Source organism: Sminthopsis crassicaudata, chromosome 6, assembly GCF_048593235.1.
Source record: "Sminthopsis crassicaudata isolate SCR6 chromosome 6, ASM4859323v1, whole genome shotgun sequence".
NCBI classification, from domain to species: Eukaryota; Metazoa; Chordata; class Mammalia; order Dasyuromorphia; family Dasyuridae; genus Sminthopsis; species Sminthopsis crassicaudata.
In genome coordinates, this window is record NC_133622.1 from 37,454,656 (window position 1) to 37,460,772 (window position 6,117).

Here is a 6,117-nt window from a genome sequence, read left to right on the forward strand (position 1 = left end):
ATATAACGGCTTTTGAGGGGCTGCTGGTTTGGAACAAACAAAACAGCCCCGTTTGTATAGCATCCCTTCCCCTTGGATGTCTGCAAATGCAGCGTTTGTGAAGCATCGGCTTTTATATAAGTTAACATTAGAGCGTAAGTAGAAAATCCTACATACAGCAGCAAATTTTCAGGTGGTTTGGACATTTTGTGCTAAGAAACAATCAAAATGGCAAATTCAGCATTGCTTTTAACAGATTGTCCGTTATTTTCACTGCCAGGAAACTCCACCTTCCACGTAGGTGTTCTGTGATGGTAAGTTACTAGAGTTGTACTGGGGTGCGAAGCTTCTGGGCTACATATAGAAAGTAATTTTCTTCAAACATGGGAGAGGTTGGTGTGGATTTTCAAGTCTTACTGAGGACACACAATGGACTAATGCAGGGTGAGATTTCCATTCAGTGGGGTAGACACTCAGGGAGGGTGGTCCTTCCCTTCTCCTGAGGTAGAAGTCTGGCGATATTGTAGAACAGGAGCGTTAAACTCCTGATCCACGGACAAACTCCAACCAGATTAACATGTACCTGGGAAATGTTTAATGCATCATGCAAGTATGATACAACACAGGCCGACCAGCAGGATCTCAGGGAGCCTTTTTCCTTTCAGTTTGGTAGCACTGCTCCGGAACCAAGAACTAATCTGATTGGAAGTCGGGGGCACCGTGTTTACATCTGAAACAGCATCATCTGGAGCTACTATTCCGACTCCCCCATCACCACTAGCACCACTACTGGTAGCGCTCCTCTATGAATCAGGGTTACAAGGTATTTCATACACATATGTGACAAGGAGACATCCGTGAACACACACACACAATGGGAGCTAACAGTAACCATTCTGTGAGGTATTTACAGCTTCACTTCAGTGAGAAGGAAACTAAAAGTTCTGGGGAATTACCCAGCTAACAAGGGTCTTCCTAAATCCAAGGCCAAGTGCCCAGTGAGTCTCGTGGTTGGCAGCCCTGACTCCAGGTTCTCCCCCTCCAATGCATCCTCCAATGAACGGTCCTTAAGTACATCACACCTTCCCTTCCCCTCTTCAAAAACTCCATTCAGCCATCAAATGTGGAAGCCTCTCTTTAGTGTCAACGCCCTTCTCAGCCTGGCCCCCTGCTACCTTCCCAGTCTCCCACCATCCTCACCCAGTCTGAGATACGGTGACATCTCCTTGCTTCCCCTCTCACATCACACTCTATTCCATCTCTTGACTGGGCATTTTCAGTGGCTCTCTGTCCCCAGGCTCAGAGCTCTCTCCTTCCTTATCTTTGTCCCTTGGCCTCTTCAAGTCTCAGCTAAAAATCTGCCTTCTGTAAAAATGTTTTTCTAAGTTCTCCTCCACCCTTCCCTCTGGGAATTTCATATATATCTTGCCTGAACATTTTTTTTTTTTACACGTTATCACCCCCATTAGACTGTGACCTCCTTGAGAAAGCATTTGGTGATGGGAGTGGGGAGAAGATCTTCCTTTGTCTCCTCCGGCTTAGCAAAGTGCCTACCACAGAGAAGGCACTTAATTAACTGCTTATTGACTAGCTGCCTTTTATTCTACTCCTTCAGTCTCTGCTCTCAATTCAGGGCTCTCACCTCAATGACTGCAGCTGCATCCTAATTAGAGTACCTGCCTCAATTTTCTGACCTTGCCAAATTATACTCTACTGCTGCCAAAGGGACATCCATTTCTAAGATACATTTTTTACAATGACACTTCACTGCCCTCTCCAAGGAGAATTTGGGAACCATCAATCCATTTGGTCATAACCTTTAATATATGTCTTCTGGTTTTAATTATAATAAGAATCAATATGGATGTGGTTTAGTTCTTCCAGGTATATATCAGTTTCTGGATCTTTGAACAAAAACTGCACACTGAGAGTACCCACAATTAGACTGTACATGTGACTCCTATCGTGCTTTCTGCTCCCCCTTTTGTTGCCATGACCACAAGCACTGCATAAACTGAAGGGGCTGGCACAGGGTGAGAGCATGCTGTATTTTAAATCTTCATTATAATTAGTGCATAAAAAATGGTTCACTATCAAGTGACCAACTGTGGGGGGAGATGAGCTCTCAATTCCTGGCCAAGCTCGTCTCTGATAGGTACAGACACTCTGTCAATGAGATTATATTTGAAACCTTTCCAACTTGCTGGGGTCTGGTAGAGTTGTGACCCACTGGGCCAGCTCTCCAGAATGCACAATGCAGCACCAGACTATGGCTCTTGAGGAGGTTAACAAGAAGAGAAATATCAAATGAGAACCTTTTCTGTGATTTCATTGTTACAAGGAACTTCAGATGAGCATATTCCCTCTATTAGTATTATTCAGCAACAGGGCAGCAATTTACTATCTTAAGAGATGACTCTGGCACTGAGTTTAGCAGAGGGATCTGCTCAGGACCCTACTGACCACGTGTGTCAGAAGTAACTAGGGCTTTGGACTTTTGGGCTGCCTCATCACATTACTGCTGAACAATAACAGCGATAAGAATAATAACAACTATAACATAATATAACATAATAATATAATACTAAACATTTTAATAGCTGGAACTCCACAGGCTTATTCTAAACTTAAGGCAATTAAAAACTTTCCATTTGCTGAAAAATGACTTATATGATATAAAAGAGCCAAACCGTCCCCCTTTCCCGCAACAAAAAACACCAATTGGATAAATGACTTTCTTATGACTCATATACTACTCAGAGCTTCTAGCTTCCTGGAATTCTTAATAAAGATTCCAAATCTCCTAGCCACAGTTTTCAAATGCCAGGTTTTTTTTTGTGAATATTCTAATACATCTGATATACTGCAACATGATTGATCTCACTAAAGCACTTTTTATACTTATTCAGCTGCCAAATCTTATCAATTCTTGTACAATCTCTTACACTCATCCTTTTCTTTGGGCTCAAATAGTACCTGTTAGAGTTCTCCTCTTCAGGACCTCCCTCCTGGACTATTGGACTACCTTCCTTATTTTTCTCCTCATCTCAAACATTTGTCTTCTCCATACTTTATTCAAGTGCCTAAGGGATAATCCTAAACCACCTGTCTGATCTGGTTGATAACCTGCTCAAAGTTTCAGTGACTTCCTGTCACCTTTTGGATCCTATACAAACCTGTTGGCATTTAAAGTTCAGGTTCTGATATCCACAATGCAAATAGACAAAATCAAAAGTTATTTTCCTAAGGTTGGCCTATGCATTGGAACAAATAGCTTTCATAAAACCTAATGCAAATTAACCACATTTTAAAGACTGCTCTAATTCCCTCATTAACAAGTTTTTTCTTTGCATCTAGCAAATAGCCAAAAATGACAAAATATGGAAATAATCCATATTGAAGAGGCTATACAAAGATAGAAAAGCTATATATGTGAGGCTGTGAATTAGTCCGACCATCCTATTTGGATTTGGAATTATACAAATAAAATAATTAAAATGTTCATAGTTTTTGACCTAAAGATCTTATTGCTTAGGCATATATTCCTAAGATGTAAAGGTCTCAAAGACACCAAGATACTTACAACAACTCTCTGGAAACAAAGCAGATCTTTAGTCAGTGAGGGATGGATAAGCAAACTGTGGTACAAAAGCTTAGTGCAATGTTAGTATAACTTAAGAAACCATGAATATGAAGAGAAGCAGCAAAACACTTGTTTATATGAAGAAATGCAGAATGAAGTAAGCAAAATTAGGACAATAATTTATACACTGACTACAATCATGGAATGAAAAAAGAGCACCACAGTAAAATGAAACAAAGTGGCCCACACCTCGGTTCCTGAGAAAAGTTGAGAAAATGCATCTCTTTTATATTTTGCAGAGATCAGTGACTATGGGTCTGGGACAATGTGGAAATATTAGCACAATGTTGATATGTTGATTAGTTTTGCTTAACTTCTTTCCCTCTCTTTTTAAAAATGAACTTTACAATCAAGAAATTTAAACAGTCCAATACAGAACAGAAAAAGAAATAAATGAAACTATCAACTGCTATCATGTGCAGTTTTTTAAAAGTATAAATTAAATTTAACATAGTACTAACAAAATTGCCTTGTTTGGGTTTCCTTCTGAAGTTTTTGTTGTCTACCATGTATATTTTTTATGTATTTAATACCTTTCCCCAGTTACATTTAAAATAAAAAAAATTTTACATTTGTTTCTAAAATTTTTTAATTTTAGGTTATTTCCCTTATCCCTACCTGCAATTAAGATGCAAAACATTTCCACAAAAGTCAAGTTGTGAAAGAAAAAAAAAACAACCCAGACATAAGATAACTGAGATACCACTACACACCTGTCAGATTGGCTAAGATGACAGGAAAACATAATGATGAATGTTGGAGGGGATGTGGGAAAACTGGGAAACTGATACATTGTGAATGAATCCAACCATTCTGGAGAGTGATTAGGAACTATGTTAAAAAAGTTATCAAATTGTGCATCCCCTTTGAGCCATCAGAGTTTCTACTGGGCTTGATCCCAAAGAGATCTTAAAGGAGGGAAAGGGACCCACATGTGCAAAAATGTTTGTGGCAGCCCTTGTTGTAGTGGCAAGGAACTGGAAACTGAGTGGATGCCCATCAGCTGGGGAATGACTGGATAAGTTATGATATATGAATGCTATGTAATATTATTGTTCTATAAGAAATGACCAGCAGGATGATTTCAGAGCGGCTTGGAGAGACTTACGTGAGCTGATGCTGAGTGAAGTAAGCACAACCAGGAGATCATTGTACATAGCAACAACATTATACTCTGATCAATTCTAATAGATGCGGCTCTTTTAAATAATGATGTGATTCAGGTCAATTCTAAAAGATTTGTGATGGAGAGAGCCATCTGCACCCTGAGAGAGGTTTGTGGGAGCTAAGTATGGATCAAAGCGTGTTATTTTGACCTTTTTTGTTGTATGCTTGTCTTTTGTTTTCTTCCTCATTTTTTCCTTTTTAATCTGATTTTTCTTGTGCAGCATAGTTGGGGAAATATGTATAGAAGAATTTTACATGTTTAACATGTTAGATTATGTGCTGTCTAAGGAAGAGATGGAGAAAGAGGAAGGGAAAATTTGGAATACAAGGTTTTGCAAGAGTAAATGTCGAAAACTATGCATATATTTTGAAAATAAAAAGCTTAAAAATAAGGAAAATGCAAAAAACTTAAAAAGAATATTTTTTATACATATAGGTTATTTTTCATTTTTAAATCTATGTTGGTAGTGGTATTGTTAGGCCAAAGGAGGTGCATGAATTGATAGCCCTTTGGGCACAGATCATATCAACTGGGGTATAGCTCTCATTTTTTATAAATTTCCTCACTCTGCACCTGGTCCATTGCCACTCTGCTAAGGGATGGGAAGAATGTTTTGTTCTGATGACATGACTGTTCTGCAGTGTTTAAAACTTTTTTCTTCTAAAGATGTCAGACACACAGCTTGTGGCCTAGAACACTCTCAGATTAAAATCTATTTTTCAAAAAAAAAAAAAAATGAAACGAAACAAGTAAAATAGGGATAATATCATATTTTTTAAAACTCTTACTATATGTGGCCAGCAGTGGTCCTTATTTCTATTGATGAAGATAATCCAATACGATTCTATTTATTAAATTCCTTCTATGGGCTACTCAGAGATGCTGCAGAGAGAATACAAGGGTAAAACAGAATGAGAATTTAATTCAATAAATATTACATGTGTGTTATGGATCAGGTAATCCTTTGTAGATACAAGACCAAAAATACAAATTGCCCCTGCTCTCAGGGTGCTACTATTCTTCATTGAGTAACAACAACAACAAAACTTTTCCCTCCAATTTAGCAAGTCTCCTCAAGACAGTGAGTCTTGAGGCTGCTCTCTTGCCTGAAATTCCCTTTCCCGTATCCTTTCTTCTTCAGATTGTATTCTACTCTGCTACAGGAGGATTGGGGCACAGTGGACCAAATGTCAGTGGAAGCAGGTTTTCGTTCTGTCTTTGCTACTAAGTAGCCACGGGCCTCAGCTCCTAAAATTTGGAGGAGTTAGATTAGATAATGTCTATGGTCCACAGCACGTAGCCCCAGCTTCTTGGTCCCCTTTGGACC